The sequence below is a fragment of the Pinus tabuliformis genome, chromosome 7 (assembly GCF_031772625.1).
Source record: "Pinus tabuliformis cultivar Carrire ecotype Pingquan chromosome 7, CPIR1, whole genome shotgun sequence".
Lineage (NCBI taxonomy): Eukaryota > Viridiplantae > Streptophyta > Pinopsida > Pinales > Pinaceae > Pinus > Pinus tabuliformis.
The window spans coordinates 355,579,372-355,585,371 of record NC_142293.1 but is presented as its reverse complement, the minus strand read 5'-3'; positions in this window follow the sequence as shown (position 1 = coordinate 355,585,371).

The following is a 6,000-nucleotide window of genomic DNA, read 5'->3' as shown; positions in this document are numbered from 1 at the left end:
ATTGCTTACTGCTACAGGATTCCTGCATATTTCATGGCACAATAAGTTTCTTGAACCTTCTTGTTATGTATTTCATTCTTTCATAATCCGTTCATGCTCTATATTTCACAGTTTAATAGCACAGAAAAAGAATAGTTTCAGGATTTGTTCATTGAATACCCTGAACTCAATCTATGTTGTTATGAATGTTTCCCTCTAGTATTAGTTATGAAAGTGTAATCCTTAATTGCTTCACCTTCAGACTAAAATTTCACAGTGAGTATTATTTAGGAATTCAAATCTGCTCCTGAGTGATATATCTCTTTCTCACCATCACTAGCTTAGTGAAAAACTCTTAGTTGCCTTTCACTGGTTAGACATATTTCATCTTCACAATTTTAAGTTTGTTTCATGATATATCTATAAGGCCCTGCAGTTTTAGCAAATCTTACTCAATATCTCAAACAACCCATAATCACAGACTCCATTTCCCAATGGACTGAACCTTCTGAAGACCTCATCTCAGCTACTGGAAGACATCATTCAACCAAAATTGTAAAAAAAATCCTCACCTCATAACTAGCCTAAGATCACAAAAAACAAAGCTAAAACTGAAAGAGAGAGCCCTCTCTGATTGCAGGTGGGGTAGAACCTGCAATCCAAAGCTTGGTTAGTGGTTACCCTGGCCGTATTCCTTCAGGAGTCAAAGGGAACAACCTGGGTGATAACATAAATGGCGACTCCACTGGGGATCTGAATGAACTTTGTAACCCCCTGTCTGATTCTTAATACTGTAGATAAAGCCTGAGTGACAGCCAGATAGCTTTAGAAACTGCCTCTGCTTTGCATTTGCAGGAGTATATAAAAGCTGCCTCAGTCAATCTTTATTCAGTCTTAAGTTCCATACAGTTGTGCTATGCCTGATCAGTCCTTGTCAAATATCACTATCTCTTAGAAAATTCTCCTAAATAAAATCACAAAAACTGGCTCCTAAGAAGAAAACTCGCTATACAAGGTCAAACCCAGATCCTGATCCATCACCTGAGTTCCAAAATCCAAACTTGATTTCAAGAATCCTTAAGAGACACAAATCAGAAGGGACTCTATCAGATTCAAGTTCTGAAGCAGGTCTTCAAACTGACATTCCAACCCCTGCTAAGGTTTCTCTACATCCTCACACCACTGTGCCACAACCTCCTAGTTCTTCATCTACTTCACAAGGTATCCTTTCAACCACTCCATCAACTACACATACCCCTCTCATCCCCTTTCCTCCACTTGTCCCATTCGTTCCTGTTATCCCTATTGTCCCACAAAACATGGCTAATAGATATGCTCCACTGCAGTTACCTGCCAATCCAGGGCCTATGGCTCAAGATTACCAAAGCAAAATTTCATATTTTGATGGTACTGGCTCTTATCCAGCCCTTCAACATACTAAGAAAATGCAGGACTACTTTGAAAATTATGAGATAGATGATGATGGGGTTAGAATGAAAATTTTTGTGCAAAGCCTAACAGGAGATGTAAGATCATGGTTTAGGTCGCTCCCAGCAAACTCCATAGCTGACCCTGAAGCCCTGTATCAAACCTTTATCAACAGATGGGAGAAGAAAAAGGATCCACTTCATATTTTATCTGAATACAATACTATCAAAAGAGGTCCCCAAGAAACGGTCTTGGATTATTGTGCTCGGTTCAACAGTGTCTACAATGCTATTCCCCAAAATCTCAGACCCCCACCTGATTTAGCTCTATACACCTTTCCTGATGGGTTTGATTCAGATATGGCATACCAATTAAGAGAAAGATCTCCCCGAACTTTAGCTGAAATGCAAGACATAGCAGTGAGTGTAGAAGCCAACCTGATAGCTAGGAGAAATAGGACTAGAACTGAGAGAAAGACTACCTTCAAAGAAGAGCCTTCAGGCTGGGATAAAAAATTAGATGCAATAATCACTGGTATGCATAGATTAGGTGACAGAGTAGAATCAGTTGAGAGGAAATCATCATGAGAAGCACCACAGAATAATCCTATCAGGAATCCCAATTTTAGAAGAAATCAAAATCCTAATGTTGGCAAGGCCAGCCCTGAACCAGAAATTAGACCTCCATTCCAAGAAAACTATGCTGAATCATCCACTTCTAATGAGCAGATAGATGATACCCACATCAATTTGATGGGCCTTAACAATGATCAGCAAGTCTTTCTGAGTCAAGAAGATCATGAAGATGAAGACATCAAGCAGTTCCAAACCAAGTCAAGTGAATCATTTGATTTCAAACAAGGCTATGACACAACAGTTTTTGAAGTTCATAAGCAATACAAATTAAGAAGCAGAACTATAAATGTGACACAGCCTGAGAAAACAAAGGATAGCCTGCAGCCTAAGAAAGCTATTGTCACAGAGCCTATTAACAAAACTGATTCAATTACGAATGAAGTAACAGTTGAAGAAGTAACCGAATCATGTCCCTCAAATCAAGAACCAAGGGTTACACCTCCTTTACAGCACAATCCAAGCAGCACTTTCCAAAAGATGAGTAAAAAGGACAAACCTCAAGACCAAATTGAGAGTCAAGAAGGAACCTCTAAGAATTCAATTGAGAGAGAAAAGGTTGTTAACCAGAACACCAAGATCCAATCTGAAAAACCTTTTGACTTAGAAGCTGAAATTGGTAAATTGAAGATAGCCATTCCTCTTTCAGAGCTAGCCAAGCATAACATTTACAAACAACAAATCAAGAAATCCCTTCAACTCACTCATAATAAAGATGATGTCAATGTATTGGATGACACCCCAGAACTACTTTTCGGTCTAGAGGTTGATGTAAAGACAGCAGTTACTGGAATCCTACCTTTTTATGTCAGTTTGCATGTTCATGATAAGATATTACACAATGCAATGTTTGATTCAGGCGCCTCTCATAACCTGATGCCTAAGTCAGTAATGGAAAGATTGAATCTAGACATCACAAGATCATATAAGGACCTATTTTCATTTGACTCCATCCAAGTTAAGTGTTTAGGCTTGATAAAAGATCTATGTGTGTCCCTTGTCCAGTACCCAAATAAAACAATCTAATGGATGTGGTAGTTGCTGATATCCAACCCAAGTATGGAATGCTGTTATCAAGATCATGGGGGGCTAAACTCCAAGGTTCCCTACAATTAGACATGTCATATGCCACCATCTCTGTCTTTGGGCAATCCAAGAGACTATACAGAGAGTCACTCATGAAATACATGGTGAGCAGTGAAGAAAAACCTCAAAATTTCCCTATTTATGCAGTCCATTCTGATATGGATTCCTTCATTTTGTTCAATGATGATATAAGTCCAATGAGTGATAAAAAATCTGTCATACTTGAACAAGATCTGCATACGAGTGAGCAATCAAGTTCCCAAGAAATTAAGGTTGTGCAATCAAGTGATGAAACTGTTCTAGAAGACAAACCAGGTGAAAGACAAGAACTCCAACTTATAATCCCAAGTCATAGAGAAAATGTTGAAAATCCCCTAAATCAAGAGATCCTATGGTTTCTTGAGTTTGATGGATCAGTCAACAAATTAGGGGCAGGAGCTGGAGTGTGGATTCATAACAAACAAAGAAATCATGCACAAGGTCGAGCCTATAGGCTTAATTTTAGATGTAATAATAATATGGCAGAATATGAGACTCTTCTGCTAGGCCTCAAACTGGTAAAATCATTTCAGGCCACAAAAGTTTCAATCATGGGAGATTCAGACCTTATTATCCAACAAGTGAAAGGCAATTTTGTCACAAATGACAAAAGACTAAGATCATACAGGTCTGCTACTATTGAAATACTCAAAGCTTTCACTGAATTTCAAATGACCAAAATACCTAGGACTCACAACATTCATGCACACAGTTTAGCTACATTTGCCAGTACATGCAAATTGCCTTTTGAACCCAACCACTGCTTTACAGCTGAGATAAAACACAGACCTTCTGTCCCAAACAATGTCAAAGATTGGCAAGTGTTTGAGGACGATGCACAGATAAATAATTTCTTAACCTTGCAGCATGAATTTTCAGGCTTGAACATTGATGTTGATTCTGTGAAAGACACACAGCCATTGAGTGAACAGGACCAAACAACAATATCACTCAAAACAGCAAATCAAATACTCTGTCCAACAACCTTTGACAAGGAAACTATACAAGAACTTGAACAATTGCATTTTGAGGAAACAACTGGTGCAGAGGCTGAGGTCATACAACTAAAAGACAATTTTCTACCAACAGGCCTAACTCCATTAGAGGACATTTTTTACTCAAATGATGTTCCTAGAAAACCAAAAATGCAACCCCTTAATGCTGCCATTGAAGAATGCAACATTGGAACTATTGAAAAACCCAAGATAATAAAATTGTCTGCCTCTTTACCTCCTGACCAGAAGCCTAAATACATTGACCTCTTTAAAGAGTTCCAAGATGTGTTTGCATGGAGTTATGAGGATTTGAAATCCTATGACACCTCTGTTATTCAACACACTATCCCTCTCAAGCCCAATCAAAAGCCATTCAAGCAAAAATTGAGAAGAATCAATCCTATGCTTCTCCCTTTAATTGAGAAAGAGGTACAAAAAATGTTTAAAGCTAGTATCATAGCACCAATCAGGTTTTCAGACTGGATTTCAAACTTGGTCCCCACAAGAAAGAAAACTGGGGAGATTAGGCTTTGTGTTGACCTAAAGAATTTGAATCAAGTATCCCTTAAAGACAATTATCCCTTACCAAAAATGGATCATATTCTCTAAAGAGTGGTGGGGGCTTCAAGAATTTCATTACTTGATGGATTTTCAGGTTTCAATCAGATCCTAGTCCACCCTGATGATCAAGATAAAACAGCTTTCACAACCCCATGGGGAACTTTCAAATATGTTAAAATGCCTTTTGGATTGAAAAATGCAGGAGCTACATTTCAGAGAGTAATGGATATTGCTTTTCCTAAAGAGATTCGTGACTTCCTTGTTATTTTCTTAGATGACCTCACACCTTTCTCAAAATCTGACCAAGAACATTTAAAACACTTGAGACAAATATTCATAACATGTAGGAAATATGGAATTTCCTTAAATCCAAAGAAGTCTCTATTTGGTTTGGAAGAAGGTAAGCTATTAGGTCATATCATTTCAAAGGATGGCATTAGAATTGACCCAGACAGAATACAGGCCATCTTGCAAATGCCCCATCCAAGAAACATCAAAGAATTACAAGCCTTCTTGGGAAAGATCAACTTTTTAAGGAGATTTATCCCAAACTTAGCAGAATTGATCAGATTACTAAACAACATGCTAAAGAAGGATTCAAAAGTGAAGTGGACAGTAGAAGCAAATCAAGCTTTTGAAGGTATTAAATTGGCCCTTACCCAAACCCCAGTCTTAACAAATCCTCAATTTGACAAAGAATTTATCATTTTCTCTTTTGCCTCCCAGCATACCATTGCTGCTGTCTTATTGCAGAAAGATGATCAAGGGAATGAAAAACCTATTGCTTTCTTTAGTAGAGCCCTTAGAGATGCACCTCTGAAATATCAGATCATGGAAAAGCAAGCTTATGCTTTGGTCAAAGCCATCAAAGAATTTAGGATCTACATCCTATACTCCCATGTTATTGCTTATGTACCAAATCCCATTGTGAAAGACATACTAACTCAAGAAAACTTAGAAGGAAGAAGAGGAAAATGGATTGCTAACATATTGGAATTTGACATTGAGATAAGACCTACAAAACTAATAAAAGGGCAAGGTTTGGCTAAATTGATGTCAGAAGAAAACTTCCAAGCCTTGGATATTAACCAACTGGACAATGAATCGGAGCTGGCGACTCCAAAGATCAATGCAGCCTTTGAACAATCCCTGTCGTATTCTGATATCTGTTATATATTGCGAAACCTGTGTGCTCCCCCAGGATTGTCTAGAACCAAATCTAGATTTTTAAAAATGAAAGCTTCAAGATTTTGTGTTATAAATGGTAATTTACTATGGAA